Here is a 23,110-nt window from a genome sequence, read left to right as displayed (position 1 = left end):
CTCAAGGCATTGCTGTACCAGCTAGACATTGGACATATATTAGCTATATTACTAGATCCTAAAAGAGATTACAGGATATTCTAAGTGGAAAACAGAGTGCCTATTACCCTCCGGGAGTTTTCTCACCAGGGGAACACTTCCCTGTACATTTCTATGGTCAGAATCCCTATATGGGTTAACACTTTGAAAATCTTCCCACGAAACTCATGACAACAATATATTAAATAATAAAAGAAATATAAGGACACATCAAATTAGTTAAGTGTAAGATAAATATATCTGGAACAGATACACAAGATAATGAGTGAGACCATAGATGATGGTGTTAGGTAGGTCAGTGTTATGGTCTTTGTATGAGATGTCCCCCCAAAGCTCCTGTTAATGCAGGAATATTCAGAGGTAAAATAATTATGACAGCTATAATTAATCAGTCCATTCTACTTTGAATGGACGGGGCAGTGAGTATAGTCAGGTGGGGTGTGGCTGGAGAAGGTGGGTCACTAGGGGAGTGCCCTGGAAGGATTATTCTTCCTGAGGTCTCTTCCCCTCCCCCACCTTCTCTCTGCCTCCAGACTCCACCATGAAATGAGCAGCTTCTTCTGTTGGGCCCTTCCTCCATATTGCACTGCCTCACTTTGGGTGCAGATCAATGGAGTCAGCTGTCTGTGGACTGAGACCTTGAAACCATGAGCTATAAATAAACTTTTGCTCCTCTAAGTTGTGCTTGTCAGGTATTTTGATCACAATGACAAAAAGCTAACTAAAATACTTAGTTAGCTATGAACAGGTAGGTAGGGGGAAAGTTACAATATGCAATGTTAGGAGCTTTGTACAGTTCTCAAGAAAGTCCATTATCCATAGGACAGAAGGCATATGCTATAAGAAAAATCCAGAAGTCATAAAACCGAAACCACAGGGAACCTTATTGAAACAGGCAACAAGTGTTTGGGGAAGGTGAGCTGGGATGCTTAAACTTCTTCAAGCTATAGATAATTATAAATCCCTTGAGGGAACTATTACTTAAAATCATGGGAAACTAATCAAAACAGTCTAGTTTGGGGTCTAGTATGTCAAAACCTCTTCCAGCAATAGATAATTATAACACCTCATAGGAAAGAACTTTTTCCAGATCAGGCCCTTATCATCAACACTATTTCACAACTGCACAATCACCCTGGAAATCAGAACATCAAGACCCTCACAAAGAAAGTTTGCTGAGGACTATCCAAATAGCAATAAACTGGTTAAGGATCAAGAGAATTGAGGCAAGAACAGGTGAACTCAATTTTTTTTTAAACATTCCAGCTCTGTGAGCACCACACTGTCTTGTTTTTGAGACATCACAGAGAAAACTTTTTTTTTTTTTTCTGGCTATACCATTGCTTCTCATGCTCTCTATTAAACTGCTGCTTGCTACTCTGTGTTTCAATTGAATTCTTTCCCACAGAGTCACTAGAACCAGTGCCAGAGAACCACCACAGTTGCCCAGGTTCTGGACACTTACCAGGTAACACTGGCATGTGATATGTTTTGCTCATGTATGGACTGGTCATCATTAATATTGGTCTTTGTAGGGTAAAAGGGTCCTAAATACTATGATTATATATCTCAAATATCTGACATAATTTATTTCTACCATCCATCATAAATACCAAATCTGGATTGGTAGAGGCAACCAAAACTCTGATAGGTAAGATATAAACTGGAGGGGGAACATGAAGAGAGGGGGAAAGAAGAATCAAAAGAAAAATAACAAAGAAAACAAAAACTGCAGATGAATGTGTCAACCAATATTCTAAACCACAAAAAGAAATCTAATGCTAAGATAACCAACAAACTAAATAATAAGAACATGGACTTTAAAAAGGCTATTAATACTTAAAAAGCAAGTAAAGATACTTTTTTTTGGTAGTGTGGATTGAACCCACTGAGCCACATCCCCAGCTATTTTTATTTTTGATTTTGAAACAGAATCTCACTAAATTGCCTAAGTCTCACTAAGTTGCTGAGGCTAACCTGGAACTTGTGATCTTCTGACTCAGTCTCCAGAGCCTCTAGGATTACTGATGTGCGCTTCCATGCCTGGCACCACAGAGAAAACTTGGAGAGAGAGATATCATCAAAGTGGTAAAGTACAAATGATTGGACTTTGCTTTTTTTTTTTTTTCATAGAAAACCAATCACAAAGCCTAGAGCAGAGATGTCCATCTTTAATTCCAGTGACTTGGGAGGCTGAGGCAGGAGGATCTCAAGGTTCAAGCCAGTCTCAGCAATTTAGTGAGGCCCTCAGCAACTTAGCAAGAACCTGTCTCAAAAGGTAAAAAAGACTGGGGATGTAGCTCATTGGTAAAATACCTCTGGATTCAATCTCCAGTTCAAAAACAGGAAACAAACAAACAAACAAACAAACAAATCCAATTACAATTTTGAACTTTGCAGTGGTAAAATTACCAGCCAGAATATCCCAGAACTCAAGACTGAGGATATGATGATCCCTTGGACCAGAAGGAAGTGAAAAATCATGAGCAGCTGGTAAGAAAAACTGATCTCTAACCATGACCCCTGCTCCCCAAAGCTTACAGGTGGTATGTAGAAAAAATCCCGTTGGACTTGCAGTTTTGAAACTGGAAAAAGTAAGACCGAGGTGCACCAGTTTCCTCAACATCCTGGATTTTATCACAGGAAAAACATTCTGTCTCAGCCCAAAGGGAGCATCTCCAGTGCTTGAAGGACTAAAACTCCTGAAGCCAGCTAAAAACAAAGAATGAGGTGGGGCTAGTGATGCTTGGTGCTAGTGATGTTCAGTGTGCAGAGTGCTGACTGCTTCCCGTTTTGCCAGACAAGAAGCCTAATCAGAGAGGCTGTACAGAGATGTCATGCTGCAGGAGACATGTTCCACAGGTCCTTTGGGCAGGAGTCCCTAACTGGCCTTTACATACTCTTAGGTTACTCCCTTGGGGTTCCTTATTATTTTTGAGATGATAAATTTTGTTACCACAATTATAATCTTAATCTTATTAGCAATAACCTTATCTGCTTTATGGAAGAGAAGAGTAGACAAGATTAGACTGAGACATTCTGACACTTGTATAACAGAAATTTTAGAAGATAATTGAAGGAATGAAGAAGGAATATTTAGAAAGAAAATTATTACAATTATCCTGAATTATAGAAAAACAAGTGTAACAGTTCAACTGATAGTGGATCTTTTATCTATAGCAAGTTTCCAGAAGATGGGAGACTATTATTTTCAAAAGGCTAGGAGAATTAGCCATCCTTTAAAAATTTTATATTCAGTTCAATTTTTGTGTAAGATAAGAGTACATTTAAAGATAAACATATGTAAAAAATGTTCAACATCTCTAGAAAATATAGAAATGCAAATCAAAACTACTCTAAGATTTCATCTCATGCCAGTCAAAATGGCAGTTATTAAGAATACAGACAACAATAAATGTCGGTGAGGTTGTGGGGGAAATGGCATACTCATACATTGCTGGTGAGTCACCAATCTGGAAAGCAGTATGGAGATTCTTTAGAAAACTTGGAATGGAAACACCATTTGACCCACCTATTCCACTCCTCAGTCTTTATCCAAAGGACTTTAAATCAGCATACTATAGTAACACAGTCACATCAATGTTCATAGCATCTCAATTCACAATAGCTAAACTGTGGAAGCAACCTAGATGCCTTTCAATAGATGAATGGATAAAGAAACTGTGGTATCTATACACAATGAAATATTACTCAGCAATAAAAGAATAAAATAATGGCATTTTCAGGTAAATGGATGGAGTTGGAGAGTATCATTCTAAGTGAAATAATTCCATCCCCAAAACCCAAATGCAGAATGTTCTCTCTGATAAGTGGATGCTGATCCATAATAGGGAGTGGGGAGGCATGGGAAAAATGGAGGAACTTTGACTGGACAAAGGGGAGAGAGGATAGGGGAGGGTGCATGGGAAAGGAAAGATGGTGGAATGAGATGAACATCATTACCCTAGGGACATGTATGACTTGCACATATGGTGTGATGCTACATCGTGTACAACTATAGACATGTAAAGTTGTGTTGTAATTGTGTACAATGAATCAAAATGCATTCTGCTGTCATATATATACCTAATTAAAATAAATGAATTAATTTAAAACTAAAAGAATACAAATAACAAGAAACGCTGGTAAGGATGTGGGAGAAGAAAGAATTCTTATGCACTAATCGTGGGAATTATTAAAACCACTATAGAAATGAGTATGAAGAGTCTTCAAAAGCCTACACATAAAAATACCATATTATAAAAAATGATGAGAACAGTTAGTTATTCATAAGCTGAGTAAATTTAATTATCTAATGTATACAAAATTCCTGATTGTGTTTAAATAATAAGAGAAATGGGTTTGGGATGTAGTCCATTTGTGTAGCATGGGCAAGCCTCTGGGTTTGATCCCCAGTAAAACACAAACAAACAAACACACACACACACACACACACACACACACACACTGAAATTAATAAGAATAAACAAGATTGAGAAATGATTGTTGAATGCATAATGTGAACTGAATTGTCTATGAGGAAGATACTAAAAAACTTTGTTAGAAAAATAATACATACATACATACACACATACATCTAGGTTGAGAATTCCTAACCTGAAAATCCAAAATCTGAAAATATTCCAAAATCTGAAATGTTTTCACTATCAATATGACACTGAAAATGGAAAATTCTACCCCAGACCTCATATCACCAAAACTCAGATACACTAAAAATGTTATGTTGTGTAAACTACTTTCAGCTTATGTGTATAAAGTATAAATAAAATATAAATGAATTTTGTGTTTAGACTTTGGTCCCATCCCAAGGGCTATATGAAAATATTATAAAATTCCAAAAGTCTGAAATTTAAATCACTTCAGTTTCAAGTATTTAAAATAATACTTGAAATATTATATTTATAATAATATTATTTTAAATAATAATACTTGTTATTTAAAATAATACTCAAGCTAGATCAGGAAGAGGTTGGTGCAGACTGAGGAGTGGGGAAACTAGGCTGCAGATATCAGGTGACTTGTGCTTTGAACTGTGGTTTGTATCTGTGCTCCTTATTTCACATTTCCTGTATCCGTCTTGGTTGAGACTATAGACTGCCACCTTCAGCCCATGGTGTAGAAGAAGAGCACCAGGAGGATAGCAAATTGGATTAGCTGTTGGGCAAAGACCACACCAAGGTGGTATTTCCAAAATCCTAGAGCAGAGGCCTGATCTCACGTTTCCCAACAAACCAAGTCTGGCCACTTGTCCCCCAAAAACAAACAAAAAAGGTAATGGTGAAAAGCAGGAAAGAAATTTTTAATCAACATGTACATAATGGGAAAGCAAAATAAGACCAAACATCTCATCCCTATCCTTGGGGTACTAACATGAGCTGGTTTAAATAGAGGAAGAATTGGGGTAGGGATTGAGAGTAATGTATAATTAAGCAATCTTGGTCAAACTGTGGTCTGGTTGATTATTATTTAAGTTCTGCAAGGTAGCTCTGGTGAAGCCCTTATCACAAAGACAGTCTCATTGTGGGGTGATGTGCCTGTTAGGCTCCACTATGGAGACAGTGACTGAAGAATTTTAGACACTACACCAGGATCTGAAATAAGATTCTCCAAATCTTGCCTCAATCTTGAAGGGAGATAAGAAATGTTAGGTAAATTTAGGGCTAATAAACCTTGTATTACCAGTTTTTAGATGAACATTCCTTAAAAGATGAACATGTCAATGTGCAGAGCTGAGCAGGTCAGAGTTTAAGATAATAAGCAAGATAATAATAAAATGAAGGCAAAGATGCCAAGATTTAGTTTGCTTTTAGTTACTCATTTGGCATCTGCAGGCCTAGGTAAAGAGTGTTTTTAACAAAAGCAGCTTCTCTAAGCTCTTGTTATAATTGAGCCTTAAAGACTTGCTGAGATTTCCCCTTAAAGCTGTTTTGAACAGAAACCATGCAGAGAAGAATTAATAAAGGACACTGGGTCTATGGTCCTGCTGTGTGGGCCATGACTGATCCTTCTACCATTTCCACCCACCCCAGTACCCACATCTAAATTTCTTTGCTGTATATCCTGGCCCCTTCAGCATCCTAGGGCACTTGGCTGCTCCTTCATGGCCAGAATGACACAGCATCAGCTTTAGGGCCATCATTTTTTACCCCTATTCTTCTTCCTTTCTCCTCCCACCATTTTCCCTATCTAGAGTTCATCTAATCCTCCCATGCTACCCCTCTCAACCCCATTATGAATCAGCCTCCTTATATCAGAGAAAACATTTAGCATTTGGGTTTTAGGGATTGGCTAACTTCACTTAGCATTGTATTCTCCAACTCCATCCATTTACCTGCAAATGCTATTATTTTATTCTCTTTCATTACTAAGTAATATTCCACTGTGTATATATACCATAGGTTTTTTTTTTTATCCATTCATCTACTGAAGGGCATCTAGGTAGGTTCCACAGTTTAGCTATTGTGAATTGTGTTGCTATAAACATTTATGTGGCTGTGTCCCTGTAGTATGCTGTTTTTAAGTCCTTTGGGTATAGAATGAGGAGAGGGACAGCTGGGTCAAATGGTGGTTCCATTCCCAGCTTTCCAGGGAATCTCATTACTGCTTTCCATATTGGTTTCATCAATTTGCAGTCCCACAAGCAATGTATGATTGTGCCTTTTCCCCCAATCCTCACCAACACTTAATAACTGCCATTCTGGCTGGAGAGAAATGAAATCTTAGAGTAGTTTTGATTTGCATTTCTCTAATTGCTAGATGTTGAACATTTTTCATATGTTTGTTGATTTATTGTATATCATTTTCTGAGAGGCATCTGTGCAATTCCTTTGCCCATTTATTAATTGGGTTATTTGTTTGATTGATGTTTATAGCTTTTTGAGTTCTTTGTGTATCCTAGAGATTAGTTTGCTGATGTGCGAGTAGTAAAAATTTGCTCCCATTCTGTAGGCTCTCTATTCCCCTCACTGATTGTTTCGTTTGCTGAGAAGAAGCTTTTTAGTTTGAATCCATCCCATTTTTTGATTCTTGATTTTAATTCTTGTGCTATAGGAGTCTTCTTAAGGAAGTCAGGGTCTAATTCAACATAATAGATTTGGGCTCACTTTTTCTTCTAATAGACACAGTGTCTCTGATTTAATTCCTAGGTCCTTGATCCACTTTGAGTTGAGTTTTGTGCATGGTGAGAGATAGGGGCTTAATTTCAGTTTGCTGCATATGAATTTCCAGTTTTCCCAGCACCATTTGTTGAAGAGGCTGTTTTTTTCTCCAATGTATGTTTTTGGTGCCTCTGTCTAATATAAGATAACTGTAATTATGTGGGTTATGTGTCCTCTATTCTGTACCATTGGTCTACATGTCTATTTTGGTGCCAATATGATGCTGTTTTTGTTACTATTGCTCTGGAGTATAGTTTAAGGTCTGATATAGTGATGCCACCTACTTTACTCTTCTTGCTAAGGATTACTTTAGCTATTCTGAGTCTCTTATTTCATGATTGCTTTTTCTATTTCTATCAGGAATGTCATTGGGATTTTGATTGGAATTGTATTAAATCTTTATAGTGCTTTTGGTAGTATGGTCATTTTGACAGTATGGTCATTTTGACAATATTAATTCTGCCTACTCAAGAACAAGGAAGATCTTTCCATCTTCTAAGGTCTTCTTTAATTTCTTTCTTTAGCATTCTGTAGTTTTTATTGTAGAGGTTTTTCACCTCTTTTGTTAGGTTGATTTCCAAGTTTTTTTTTTTTTGAGGTTATTGTAAATGGGGTAGTTTTCCTTGTTTCCCTTTCAGAGGATTTGCCACTGATATTACAGAAATGCCTTTGATTTATGTTGATTTTATATCCTGCTATTTTCTTAATTCACTTACTAGTTCTATAAGTTTTCTGGTGGAATTTTTTTGGTCTTCTAGGTGTAAAATCATATCATCAGTAAATAGTGCTAATTTGAGTTCTTCTTTTCCTATCCATATTCCTTTAGGTCTTTGTAATTGTTCTGATCAGTGTTTCAAGAACTATGTTAAATAGAAGTGGTGAATGAGGGCATCCCTGTCTTGTTCCAGTTTTTAGAGGGGATGCTTTCAATTTTTCTCCATCTAGAATGATGTTGGTCTGGTGCTTAACATAGATAGCTTTTATGATGTTGTGATGTTTTATGATGTTTCTGTTATCCCTAGTTTTTCTAGTGTTTTGAACATGAATCTGTGCTGCATTTTATCAAGTGCTTTTTCTGCATCTATTGAGATGATCATATGATTTATTCCATTGTGATCTGATAGAATGCAGGGTAGTATCTCTATATTTTTGTATTTGTCAAGAGTTGCTTTGTGGTATAATGTATGGTTTATTTTAGAGAAGGATCCATGTGCTGCTGAGAAGAAAGTGTATTTGCTCATTGAAGGATAAAATATTCTATATGTGTCCATTAAGTATAAGTTATTGATTATATTATTGAGTTCTATAGTTTCTTTGTTCAGCTTTTGTTTGGAAGATCTATCCAATGATGAAAGAGGTGTGTTAGAGTCTCCCAGAATTATTGTGTTGTGGTCTATTTGACTCTTGAACTTTAGAAGAGTTTGTTTGATGAACATAGATGCTCCATTGTTTGGGACATATATATTTATAATTGTTATGTCTTGTTGGGGTATGGTTGCCTTGAGCAGTGTGAAGTGTCCTTCTTTATCTCTTTTGATTAACTTTAGCCGATATGAGGATGAAAACCCCTGCTTGCTTTCACAGTCCATGTGCGTGGTATGATTTTTCCCAACTTTTCACCTTCAGTCTGTGGATGTCTTTTCTAATGAGATGAGTCTCTTGGAGAGAGACTCAGCATATTGTTGGGTGTTTTTTTTTTTTCTTTTTTGATCAAATCAGCTAGCCTATGTCTTTTGATTGTGAGTTTAGGCCATTAACATTCAGGGTTATTATTGAGACATCATGTATTCCCAGCCATTTTTGTTTATTTTTGTTATTTAACTTGACTTGATTTCACCTTTGATTAGTTTTTCTTTTAGTGTAATACCTCTCTGCTGATTTTCATTGTTGTTTTTTTTTATGAGTATATAAGATTTATTGTGGCATAGTTATACATGTACACAGCAGAAGTTTGTAGATTTTATTTAACAGTCCTTTCCCATTCCCTCCCCTCTTTCTTCCCACTTGATCCTCTTTCTCTTTCTCGCTTGAGCTTGTTGCAAGATGGGCCATGTCATGTCTCTTTGCAGTCAGGAATACCATGAAAGGGTCAAAGGCCAAATTCTTTCAAATGGCTTCTCCTGTGTTTTTGCCTTTTTTATTCTGGACTGCTCTTTTATTTATTTATGAGACCCATGTCACAGTGGAGAAATGATGGCACAGATCAACCTTTTCTGCATTGAAGCTGACATGATTACTTTTTCCCCTTTCTTTCTTTCTTTCTTTCTTTCTTCTTTCTTTCTTTCTTTCTTTCTTTCTTTCTTTCTTTCTTTCTTTCTTTTTTATTGTTGGTCATTCAAAACATTACATAGTTCTTAATACATCATATTTCACAGTTTGATTCAAGTGGGTTATGAACTCCCAATTTTACCCCGTATACAGATTGCTGTATCACATCAGTTACCCTTCCATTGATTGACAAATTGCCTTTCTAGTGTCTGATGTATTCTGCTGTCTGTCCTATTCTCTACTATCCCCCCTCCCCTCCCCTCCCCTCCCCTCCCCTTTTCTCTCTCTACCCCTTCTACTGTAAATCATTTCTTCCATTTGTATTATCTTGTCTTACCCCTCCTTTCCTCTTATATGTCATTTTGTATAACCCTGAGGATCGCCTTCAATTTCCATGCAATTTCCCTTCTCACTCCCTTTCCCTCCCACCTCTCATCCCTGTTTAATGTAAATCTTCTTCTCAAGCTCTTCCTCCCTACCCTGTCCTTGTTTACTCCTCTTATATCAAAGGGGTCATTTGGTATTTGTTTTTTAAAGATTGACTAGCTTCACTTAGCATAATCTGCTCTAATGCCATCCATTTCCCTCCAAATTCTATGATTTTGTAATTTTTTTAATGCAGAGTAATACTCCATTGTGTATAAATGCCACATTTTTTTTATCCATTCATCTACTGAAGGGCATCTAGGCTGATTCTACAATCTTGCTATCGTGAATTGTGCTGCTATGAACATCGATGTAGCAGTGTCTTTGTAGCATGCTCTTATTAGGTCTTTAGGGAATAGACCGAGAAGGGGAATAGCTGGGTCAAATGGTGGTTCCATTCCCAGCTTTCCAAGAAATCTCCATACTGCTTTCCAAATTGGCTGCACCAATTTGCATTCCCACCAGCAATGAACAAGAGTGCCCTTTTCCCCGCATCCTCTCCAGCACTTATTGTTGTTTGACTTCCTAATGGCTGCCAATCTTACTGGAGTGAGATGGTATCTTAGGGTAGTTTTGATTTGCATTTCTCTGACTGCTAGCGATGGTGAGCATTTTTTCATGTACTTATTGATTGATTGTATGTCCTCCTCTGAGAAGTGTCTGTTCAGGTCCTTGGCCCATTTATTGACTGGGTTATTTGTTATCTTATTGTCTAATTTTTTGAGTTCTTTGTATATTCTGGTTATTAGGGCTCTATCTGAAGTGTGTGGAGTAAAGATTTGTTCCCAGGATGTAGGCTCCCTGTTTATCTCTCTTATTCTTTCTTTTGCTGAGAAAAAACTTTTTAGTTTGAGTAAGTCCCATTTGTTGATTCTAGTTGTTAACTCTTGCGCTATGGGTGTCCTATTGAGGAATTTGGAGCCCGATCCCACAGTATGTAGATCATAACCAACTTTTTCTTCTATCAGATGCCGTGTCTCTGATTTAATATCAAGCTCCTTGATCCATTTTGAGTTAACTTTTGTGCATGGCGAGAGATAGGGATTCAGATTCATTTTGATGCAAATGGATTTCCAGTTTTCCCAGCACCATTTGTTGAAGATGCTATCTTTCCTCCATTGCATGCTTTTAGCCCCTTTATCAAATATAAGATAGTTGTAGTTTTGTGGATTGGTTACTGTGTCCTCTATTCTGTACCATTGGTCCACCCGCCTGTTTTGGTACCAGTACCATGCTGTTTTTGTTACTATTGCTCTGTAGTATAGTTTGAAGTCTGGTATCGCTATACTGCCTGATTCACACTTCCTGCTTAGCATTGTTTTTGCTATTCTGGGTCTTTTATTATTCCATATGAATTTCATGATTCTTTTATCTATTTCTACAAGAAATGCTGCTGGGATTTTGATTGGCATTGCATTGAACTTATAGAGAACTTTTGGTAATATCGCCATCTTGATGATGTTGGTTCTGCCTATCCATGAGCAGGGTATATTTTTCCATCTTCTAAGGTCTTCTTCTATATCTTTCTTTAGGGTTCTGTAATTTTCATTGTATAAATCTTTCACCTCTTTTGTTAGTATTTACAAAATATTTTATTTTTTTGGGGTATATTGTGAATGGAGTAGTTGTCCTCATTTCCGTTTCAGAGGATTTGTCGCTGATATACAGGAATGTCTTTGATTTATGCGTGTTGATCTTATATCCTGCCACTTTGTTGAATTCATTTATTAGCTCTAATAGCTTCTTTGTAGACACTTTTGGGTCTGCTAGGTAAAGAATCATGTCATCTGCAAATAGTGATAATTTAAGTTCTTCATTTCCTATTTTTATGCCTTTAATTTCTTTTGTCTGTCTAATTGCTCTGGCCAGTGTTTCGAGGACTATGTTGAACAGAAGTGGTGAGAGAGGGCATCCCTGTCTTGTACCAGATCTTAGAGGGAATGCCTTCAATTTTTCTCCATTCAGAATGATGCTGGCCTGTGGCTTATCATAGATTGCTTTTACAATGTTGAGGTATGATCCTTTTATCCCTAATTTTTCTAGAGTTTTGAACATAAAGGGTACTTTATGCTGTACTTTGTCGAATGCTTTTTCTGCATCTATCGAGATGATCGTATGGTTCTTATTTTTAAGTCTATTGATGTGGTGAATAACATTTATTGATTTCCGTATATTGAACCAGCCTTGCATCCCAGGGATGAATCCTACTTGATCATGGTGTATAATTTTTTTGATATGTATTTGAATCCGATTCGCCAGAATTTTATTGAGGATATTTGCGTCAAGGTTAATTAGAGATATTGGTCTGTAGTTTTCTTTCTTTGAAGTGTCTTTGTCTGGTTTCGGAATCAGGGTGATGTTGGCCTCGTAGAATGAATTTGGAAGTTCTCCCTCTTTTTCTATTTCCTGAAATAGCTTGAAAAGTATTGGTGTTAGTTCCTCTTTAAAGGTTTTGTAAAACTCTGCTGTATACCCATCCGGTCCTGGGCTTTTCTTAGTTGGTAGTCTTTTGACGGTTTCTTCTATTTCCTCTATTGTTATTGGTCTGTTTATGTTGTCTATATCCTCCTGGCTCAATCTGGGCAGATCATCAGACTTAAGGAATTTATCTATGCCTTCACTATCTTCTATTTTATTGGAGTATAAGGATTCAAAATAATTTCTGATTATCTTCTGTATTTCTGAAGTGTCTGTTGTGATATTGCCTTTTTCATCCCGTATGCTAGTAATTTGGGTTCTCTCTCTTCTTCTCTTCGTTAGCATGGCTAAGGGTCTGTCAATTTTATTTATTTTTTTCAAAGAACCAGCTTTTTGTTTTGTCAATTTTTTCAATTGTTTCTTTTGTTTCAATTTCATTAATTTCAGCTCTGATTTTAATTATTTCTTGCCTTCTACTTCTTTTGCTGTTGTTTTGCTCTTCTTTTTCTAGGATTTTGAGATGAAGTGTGAGATCATTTATTTGTTGGTTTTTTCTTTTTTTGAGGAATGAACTCCAAGCAATGAATTTTCCTCTTAGAACTGCTTTCAATGTGTCCCATAGATTCCGATATGTTGTGTCTGTGTTTTCATTTAACTCTAGGAATTTTTTAATTTCCTCCTTGATGTCTTCTAAAACCCATTGATCACTCAGCAACCTATTGTTCATTCTCCAAGTGATACTTGATTTTTCCTTCCTTATTTTATCATTGATTTTCAGTTTCATTCCATTATGATCAGATAAGATGCATGGTATTATCTCTACCCCTTAATATTGTCTAAGAGTTGCCCTGTGACATAATATATGGTCTATTTTTGAGAAGGTTCGATGTGCTGCTGAGAAAAATGTGTAACTACTTGATGTTGGGTGGTATAGTCTATATATGTCAATTAAGTCTAGGTTGTTAATTGTGTTATTGAGTTCTATAGTTTCCTTATTTAACTTTTGTTTGGAAGATCTGTCCAGTGGTGAGAGAGGTGTGTTGAAGTCTCCCATGATTATTGTATGGTGGTCTATTAGACTCTTGAACTTGAGAAGAGTTTGCTTGATGAACACAGCTGCACCATTATTTGGGGCATATATATTTATGATTGTTATGTCTTGTTGGTGTATGATTCCCTTGAGCAGTATGAAGTGTCCTTCTTTATCCCTTTTGATTAGCTTTGGCTTGAAATCTCTTTTATTAGATATGAGTATGGACACTCCTGCTTGTTTCCGCAGTCCATATGAGTGGTATGATTTTTCCCAACCTTTCACCTTCAGTCTATGAATATCTTTTCCTATCAGATGCGTCTCCTGTAGACAGCATATTGTTGGGTCTTGTTTTGTGATCCATTCTACTAGCCTGTGTCTCTTAATTGGTGAGTTTAAGCAGTTGACATTTAGGGTTATTATTGAGATATGGTTTGTTCTTCTATCCATATTTGTTTATTGATGTTACTAAACCTGATTTGTTATCCTCTTTGACTACTTTCCCCCCTTTACTGTCCTACCTCCCATTGTTGGTTTTCAATGTTATTTTCCATTTCCTCTTCCTGTAATGTTTTGCCAAGGATTTTTTGAAGAGATGGTTTTCTAGCTGCGAATTCTTTTAACTTTTGTTTATCGTGGAAATTTTTAATTTCATCTTCTAACCTGAAGCTTAATTTCGCCGGATACACGATTCTTGGTTGGAACCCATTTTCTTTCAGTGTTTGAAATATGTTATTCCAGGATCTTCTAGCTTTCAGAGTCTGTGTTGAGAGATCAGCTGTTATCCTGATTGGTTTACCCCTAAATGTAATCTGCTTTCTTTCTCTTGTAGCTTTCAAAATTCTCTCCTTATTCTGTATGTTGGACATCTTCATTATAATGTGTGTAGGTGTGGATCTCTTATGATTTTGTACATTCGGCGTCCTGTAGGCTTCTAGGATTTGGGATTCTGTCTCATTCTTCAAGTCTGGGAAGTTTTCTCGTATTATTTCACTGAATAAACTGTGTATTCCTTTGGTATGGAGCTCTGTGCCTTCCTGTATCCCAATGACTCTTAAATTTGGTCTTTTGATATTGTCCCATAATTCTTGGATGTTCTGCTCATGGTTTCTTAGCAGACTTGCTGAGCTGTCTATGTTCTTTTCCAGTTGAAATACTTTGTCTTCATTGTCTGATGTTCTCTCTTCTAAGTGATCTACTCTGCTGGTAGTATTCTCAATTGAGTTTTTAAGTTGGTTTATTGTTTCCTGCATTTCTAGGATTTCTATTTGTTTGTTTTTTATTACCTCTATCTCCCTGTGAAATTGATCTTTTACTTCCTGGATTTGTTTGTCAATGTGATCTATCATTGTCTGATTTTGCTGTCTCATGTCTTCCTTGAGACTCCAGATCAACTGAAGCATATATATCCTGAACTCTTTATCTGACATTCCATCTGTTGCAGCTATTACCTCTTCTAAAGTTGAGTTGACCTGCATTGCTTGTGGTCTTTTCTTTCCTTGTCTTTTCATACTGCTCACGTTTCTTTCTGCTTGGTGCAACTGTTGTGTTTTTGAAATTTACCCCCTATTTATTTATGTTGCTCTTGTGTAGTTGGGAAGTCTCCCTTGCAGGCCGGGTAGTGACTGTGCTCCTCCTCTAATTATGGTGGTCTGTCTACCACGCTGATCGGTCGCAGGTCTGCCCCCCCTGTGGGCACGGGTGGCGGCTTTGCTCTGCCCCCACTCCAATTGTGGTAACGTAACTACCATGCCCTGGGGTCGTTGGTCCTGATCTGGATGTCGGTGGCGGCTCTTCTGGGTCCCCACTCCAATTGGTGTGACGTGTCTACCACGCTGGCAGACCTCTAGGCCGGTGGGTCGCAGTTCTGCACAGCCCCCACTCCCAATGGGGGTACCTGAGTACCTCTCCAATGGGTCGCTGAGCCCCCTCCGGACTCGGGCGGCGACCCTGCTCCACCCCCACTCCAACCTGTGTAACGCGACTGCCTCCGTGTTACGTGTCCACCACGCTGGCAAGCTACCTGGCCTGACTTGCCAGTGGGCGGCAGGTCTGCCTGCCCTGCTTGCTCAGATGGCAGTTCTGCACAGCCCCTACTCCAAATGAGGTTACTTGGCTACCACGCCGTGGGGTCGCTGGTCCTATTCTAGGCGTGGGCGGCTACTCTCTTCAGCCCCAGCTGTGTTTGGTGTGTCATGATACCACGCCGGCGGGTCACTAGGCCTGCTCTGGGCGCAGGTGGAAGTTCCACTCTGCCCCCACAGCACCCCGCCGGACACTGATTGAGAAGCAGTCACCGCCGGTTCCCTAGCCTTGGGCCAAAGCAGCTTAGGTAGCCGGAACCCCGCCTCTCGGATCCTGATACACTCTCCGCTGGGAGCTGGCTCCAGTGAGCGACCCCCACGGGTTCCCCAACCCCAGGCCAAAACTGTTCCGGGAGTCAGAACTCAGTCGCCCCAAGCTCAGCGCACGCTCCACTTGGAGCTGGCCTCCCCTGGCAGTCTCCGCAGTTTCCTCAGACCTGGGCCAGGTTAGCCCCGGGAACCAGAATCCAGCTGCTCAGTGCCCGGCGCACGCCTTGCCCGGCACGAGCCCCTAGGAGTATTCTCCACAAGATCCCAAGTCCCGAGCCTGAGCAAGAAATCTGTCTGCTAGACGCAGGCAAATACCAGCATGAAATCACCTGTTCAGTAGTTGAATGGGCTGAGATCAGTAGAACACGGGGATGATTACATCATCTCTCCGAAATGGCGGCTGCTGTCCTCCTCTATGGTCCGACCAGTGTCTGGAACCAGGCTGGACCGCTTCTCTCCTCTGTCTCAAAGCAGGAACTCAGCACTAAGGGCTGCCAATGTACCACTGGCGAGAGCCCCCCGAATCCGTATTGCTGCTCCGCCGCTCCGGCACCCTGCTGCTCCCCGGCGTGCGCCACAGCTCCAGCCGCAGGGCGATCGCCTGTCAGGCTATTCGACCCTCCGTGCAGAGAAATGGAGCTCTCACAACTGAACTTCGCACGATAGAAATCTGTCCACTAGATTCTGGAGCACCTCAATTTCACTGGAAATTCCCAACAAGAGAGCCTTCAGCCATTTCACATCATCTTTCTCCTGTTTAGTGACGCAGCGCACTGGGGTGATGCATTCCCTTCGCCGCCATCTTCCTGAGCCTCATTGTTGTTTTTTATTTCCTCTTCATAGACTATTTTGCCAAAGATGTTCTGTAGTGCAGGTTTTCTAATTGTAAATTCTTTGAACTTTTGTTTATCATGGAAGGTTTTCATTTCATCATCAAATCTAAAGCTTGATTTTGCTGGATACAAGATTCTTGGTTGGCATTTATTTTCTCAAAGCTTGATTTTGTTCCAGGATCTTCTAGCTATCAGGGTCTTGGTTAAAAAATTTGTACATAACATAAATGGTTTCCTTGTATATGCAATCTGAGTATTTTCTCTTGTGGCTTTTAATACTCTCTCCTTATTTGGTATGTTAGTCATTTTTCATTATAATGTGCCTTGGTGTGGATCTCTTGTGATTTTGTACATTTGGCATCCTATAAGCCTCTTGAATTCGGTTTTCCAATTCATTCTTCATGTTTAGAAATTTTTATGATATTATTTCATTGAATAGATTGTTCATTCCTTTGGTTTGGAACTCTATGCCTTCCTCTATCCCAATAACTCTTAAATTTGTTCTTTTTATACTATCCTAAATTTCTTGAATGTTCTACTCATTTTTTTAAACCATTTTCACTCTGTGGTCTACATTCTTTTCAAGATTATATATTTGGTCTTCATTGTCTGAGGTCCTGTCTTCCAAGTGGTCTAATCTGTTGATGATGCTTTCAATTGAACTTTTAATTTGATTTATTGTTTCTTTCATGTTAAGGATTTCTATTTGATATTTCTTTAGAACCTCTATCTCCCTATTTAAGTAATCTTTTGCTTCTTGTATTTGTTTATGTAGTTCTTTGTTGAAATGATTTTTTGCTGCCTATGTTTGCACTCTTATATCATCCTTTAATTCACAGAGTATTTTAATTATGTATATCCTAAACTCCTTCTCTCTCATTTCATCTGCTGTGCTGGCCATGGATTCTAATAATGTGGTATCTTGATTTGTTTGGGGCACTTTCTTCCCTTGTCTTTTAATGTTGCTCATGTGTCTTCCCTTCTAGCATTGCGGATCCAAGGCATTACCATTTGTACCCTATAGGTTTATAGTGCCCCTGTAGGGTTCCAATATCTCTCCTTTGAGGAGTAGGACAATGTAAACAGATCCCAATATAAATAATATACCACATAAAACAAATTGTTGTCAATAGACATTTACAGTTTAGTCACAAGGTACAGAGATGGTGAATTCAATTATTATCTAGAATATTATCAGTAGGTTTGTAAAAGGGTTTACAGTTTCTTATGGTGGACAAAGACTGGGGGTGAGGTGTAGGAAGATATTCTGAGGAGGTAGGAGGTGAAGATATAGAGTTATTATTTATTGGGAAGTGTGAGAGAGAAATCTAAAGAAGAAAGTCAGTAGCAGGAGAATAGAAATAAAGTAATTTGGGGTAGACAAGTAAGAGGGAAGACAGTAGAGAGCATAAAACAAACACATATGTACTAAGAAAAATAAAATAAAATGTTAAAATTATAAAAATTAGAGGAAAACAAAAAGAAAAGAATATACAACACAACTCTAATATACTATTCAGTTGTCTCAGACCTCAATATCCTAATTCATGCAAAGTACTTGGTTTCACATATGTTGGGGATGTGAGGGCAGGAGAATAGAAAGGGAGAAGAAAGAAAAAAAGAAAAAAATCTTGAAGGAAGAAACAAGGATTGTTTTGGTTGGAGATCAGTATTTTTCCTGCTTTCCTTCTCATCAATAGGTGGGGTCATCTGTTGTTAGCTGGTATCTGCACCCTCATGATCGAGGGTTGGTCCTGGGTGGAGGGCACCTGGAAGTGGGGTGTGGCACCCACCAGTCCTTGAAGGGAGGCTGCACCGCAGGGATCTCTTTTTGGGCCTTCTCCTGTGATGTGAGCACATAGTCTTATCTCCTTATCTCGCCCGAAGACTTCTCAGTTCCTGGTCTCTGTTAGTCTCTAGACTGTATCACACTCACCCTCTCCCTTAGTGCTTCCTAATAAGGGATCGTTCTCTCCAGGGCTCTTGTGTGTGGTGCTTTGGGCATGCTCCACACATGCCCCACTGAGAGCTGTTTTTTTGTTTGGCAGTTACATGGGCTCTCTCTCATCCAGCGAGGAGGTCCATTGAACAGGGTAGAGGAGAGTGTGGCTGTGGAGTTGCTAATCAAGACCTCTGGAGACCAAGCAGGAAGCAGGTCTGATTTTATTGGGAAGTTACTATGTATATATACTCAGGCAGTAGCCAAGCAGATTACAGTCAGCCACCAATGCAATTTCTGCTAACTGTCCTCACAGCGACCAATCGAGGAGTGGGCCTTGGAGCGAGCACAGGGACTGCAACATGCGGCCTTATGTCCAGAGCTGTGCCTACGGGGTAAGTGGTTTGCCGCTCACATGCCTAGCATGGGGGAATGGTTTGCCACTCAGATGCTCTTAACTTATTCCATGTATGCAGTACTCCATGCACTCGTCCCCACATCTCCCCACTCTGACTATGTTGCAAGGACTTCAGCCAGCATTTCTGTTTTTCAGTAGGTGGCCTTTATGTGGTTACATGAGCATCTTACAACACAAGAAAAAATTGTCACTATTATAAACAGTAGGGCCAAGGTAATAGCATTATAAGGATTATAATACATAATTATATTGGCTCTCAGGTTTTTCCAATGTTCAGTTAATTCCTGGAAGAAGGAAGAGGTTTTCAAGATAGACACCTTCATCTCATTGATTTTGACAATTGCCTTAGTAAGGTTATGCATAGTCATAACATAGTTAGCATCCCAAGTGCCTTTAGTATACTGAGAAAAATTGGAGAAGTGTAAGGTTACATTGTCAGATACAACATATTAAGTGACACAAATACTATGAAATTCAGGGTTACAAGTGAGCCTTTGAAACATAAACAGAATATCTAGTTGTTCCTGGTGGAGGTCTAGTTATTGCTGAATGACTAAAGTAGTGCCATGGCAGTAGACAAGTTGTTTACAGTCTGAGCAGTCTGGATACTCTGAGTGAGTGAAGCGGCCACAGTGGCTGTAGTGGTGATGGCAGCTACCAGGGCAATAATTCTAGTGACCATGAGGCTAATTGCATGCCTTGTCCAGTGTAGGATCTCATTCATAATATTTTTCATCTCTATGTCCCAGGGACTCCTCCACTCTCTGGACAGGTTCACTGGAAGCCAGATTGCTAAGGGCACTCTGAAGATAAATATAAGTTCAGCTGTCATAGCAGGGGTTAGACAATTTGTGAACCAGCAGGATGTACTGACTGACAAGGGATCTCTGTATGAATGATATTTATGCCATCAGTATCATTGATTATTAACATGGCAAAGGGTGGTATAACATAAGCTTGTGCATAGTGGATATGTGTATAATTTGGCACAAAGGCAAATCCATGGTCAGGGTCTGGACTCAATTAGACCCATTCATCCATCTGGATGCTGCCCATTTGATGGTCCTATAAGCCAGCAATATTAGTGTGATATTCATTATGCCATACTGATTTCCTGCATACCCGTTGGTAACAGCTTGTCCCATATGGTTTTGGGGCACATCAGTTGCATTCCAGGGAGCTACGCCTGCCCAAGTGCTTAGTTGTTGTTCTTCCCCAGAGAACTTCCTCTTATCAAGGAGATAAGGTATGGCAGTGACACATTGATTCTATGGGATGCTATCATTATCCCAGGGGGGGTTTCCAAAAAGCGTTGTTGGGCATGTTGGCATGCAATTGCCATGGGGGTATCTATGGCTATAGGTAGCATTAACTATAACTTTAAGGTCAGTGAGAGATAGCCCAACATATGACTTATTATAGTTATCTACAATAGTTTTATTGTCAAGAACAAAACAGAGGGGACTGCCTGGATTATAGTTCTTGTTATTTACTATGGAGAAACAAATAGGCAGAATGGGTATGAAAATGTTTTTATTCCAGGGTATAGTTACCTCTTGGATGGATAACTCAGGATCAATAAGGTTGGAATTATTGGAAAAGAGCTTAGGTAAAGCCCCTTCCCAATTAGCAATAGCCAGAAGGTGTAGTCTAGTGATCAGGGCCCAATTTACCTGGGCCATGGTACTGTTGGTGGTTAGAGCTGTGCGTAAGAGTAGAAAGAAGACCTGTCCAGGAGGATTAGGACCATGACCCTGGCTTTCTCCAATATCATTGGCCTGCTGTATTAGCCCTTTTACAACACCCCATGTGACCCCGTGATGGGGTCTCCTCTGGTGTCCTCTTGCCTTCTTGCATTTTTGCTTCTTCTCATCTTGGTGCATGCAGCGGGTCATCATTGCCAGTAGGTGTCCAGGGTTTGACATGCCAGGCTGGAATCCAGATAGGCTGGGAAGACTCAAGCAAAACCCCTACCCAACACCAGTAGCAGCGAAGGCTCCGATCACTGATTGGTTAAAGAATCTTTTTACTGCACTAGGGGTAAGTAGGATGGCCCCATCAAAGGGGCCCAATGCTTAAAGGCAGGTGTACAATCATCACCCTTATGCATAGTTAAAAAATTTAAAGTAAAGAGGATAGCATTAAGAATATTATGGGGGGACCATGGGGAGGCTCTGTCTCTCCCTTTTGCTTTAAAATGGCAGACTTTAGCTCTTTGTGGGCTCTTTCCACCAGACTTTGCCTCTGGGGGTTGTAAAGAATACCAGTGGTATGTTTAACCTTCCACTTGGATCAGAACTCCTTAAAGATTATACTTGTATACTGGGGCCATTGTCTGTTTTTATCTCTTATGGTCCTCCCATGTTGTAAAACAGCACAAGAGGTGAGAAAAGACATGTTTGGATTTTTTTCCTGGGGTTGCTGTTGCCACAAAGAGCCCCAAGTAAGTGTCTATGCATACATGCATATATTTTAAATGCCCAAAGGATGGCACATGAGTGATATCCATTTGCCACAGGGCATTGAACTTTAGACCTCTAGGATTAACACCTTCCGGTTGTAAAGGTCCTATGGGCAAGAAGGGAACATATTTAGTGCACTATCTAGTAATTAGCTTGGAATTTTTCTTTGTTAATTGAGGGAACAGTCTGTGCAAGCTATGGGCTGATTGATGGAACTTGCTGTGCAGCCTGATTGCCTACTCAGGCAAGGAGGCTTCATAGGCTCCACAGGTCCGGTTATCAGCCTCCTCATTTAGTGTGACAAAGGCCCGGGCAACTGTAAAGAGGGTTAGCCCTTCCTTCTAGGAGGGTTTGAATAGATTCTAGGAGCAGGGTAACCACATTGATATCATTTTTTATGGAAGCAAAAGGCAGTTTAGGAATATCCATGGCACAATATTGACTATAAGTCACAGCATTGATAAGTTCAGGGAATTGTTGCAAGACCAAGTTTATAGCTGATAATTCTAGTACTTGGGGTGACCCAGGGGAGTAATTATATTAGAAGGCCCTTTTTATCCTAGTATCAGGGTGGAAATAGATTATGCCAATTTTCCCTATAGAGCTGGCATCCATGAACACCAAGGGCACACCAGGAACAGGCTGGCCCACTGTTATCTTTGGTTGCTTGAGAGGCACAAGGGAAATGGTTTGTAGGATTCTTGACAGAGACATATGATAGTCAAGGACCACAGTGAAATTAGCCATGGCCACTTGGAAATTAGGGCTAAGCATAATGAGATTATTCACCTCTGAAGTTGTGAGAGGAGTTATGAGCCTATCTGGTTTTTCCCCCAGTGCTTGCAGTAGGAACCTTCTCAAAGAGGCAATCATCTGTGAGATGCCTTCCCTTGACTTTGGACTTTTCTTTTGCACCCATGATATAATATTGTCTGGCTCCTGCCAGATGACTCCAGTAGGAATCCCAAGAATTAGGCATACTATTGCCCAGACATCCTTCTTAGGGTCATAGTGTTTTACCTCCATGTTGCTTAGGGATGTATTAACCAATTCCAAAGCCTCAAGAGCTTCTGGGATAACCTGTTGGGGGGAGTTTAAATGTGGGTATCCCTTTAGCAAATTAAATAAGGGCCTCATTTGTTGAGTAGTGATCTTTAAAGAAGATCTAAGCCAATTCAGATGCCCCAGGATAGTCGGCAATTGGTTCAAGGTAGGCTTTTCAGGAAGAGTGATATGAGGAGCCATATGCATAACTGCTCTTGGCAGGATGCAATGTCCTAAAAATTTAAAAGGGGTTCCTTTGGGATCTTTTCCAGGGCAATAGTCAATCCAAATTCATTGAGGTTGTCAATCGAAGCTGTGAAAGCCTGTTGCAATATAGCCTCTTTCTCATGTGCTAAGAAAAGGTAATCCATGTAGTATACCACAACAAGACCTTTATATTGTTCAAGGCCCCTGACAAATAGTGGGGCTGTTTTTCATTCCTTATCCACTGAAAATGTTGTGCGGGCACCGAGTTGCTAATGACAGGTACCATAAACACAAAACTTTGACTATCAGATGGATGCAGTGGAATGGAGAAGAAACAGTCCTTTATGTCTGCTCTGCAAATTTTATAGCCTTTTAGAACACATTGGGTCAATGGAAGCCGGGGCTGAGTGGTGCCCATCTTTTGCATAGTCTCATTTATGGCCCATAAATCCTTAAGTAATCTCCATTTGCCTTTTGCCTTTTTTTAAATATAA

General features: G+C 39.5%; 1 protein-coding gene across 1 annotated transcript in view; it reads left to right on the top strand.

The window, feature by feature from the left end:
• The first annotated feature begins 2,454 nt into the window (after window positions 1-2,454).
• LOC113177099 (olfactory receptor 2Y1-like) overlaps window positions 2,455-23,110 on the top strand; it is a 38,407-nt gene continuing 17,751 nt past the window's right edge. Inside the window, exon 1 of the mRNA XM_077797253.1 lies at window positions 2,455-2,532. The gene's annotated coding sequence lies outside the window, so the exon portion shown is untranslated. The remainder of the gene's footprint in view (window positions 2,533-23,110) is intronic.

The sequence above is a fragment of the Urocitellus parryii genome, chromosome 1 (genome assembly GCF_045843805.1).
Source record: "Urocitellus parryii isolate mUroPar1 chromosome 1, mUroPar1.hap1, whole genome shotgun sequence".
Taxonomy (NCBI): domain Eukaryota; kingdom Metazoa; phylum Chordata; class Mammalia; order Rodentia; family Sciuridae; genus Urocitellus; species Urocitellus parryii.
The sequence above is the reverse complement of the archived record's forward strand: the minus strand, read 5'-3'. Positions and strand labels throughout refer to the sequence as shown.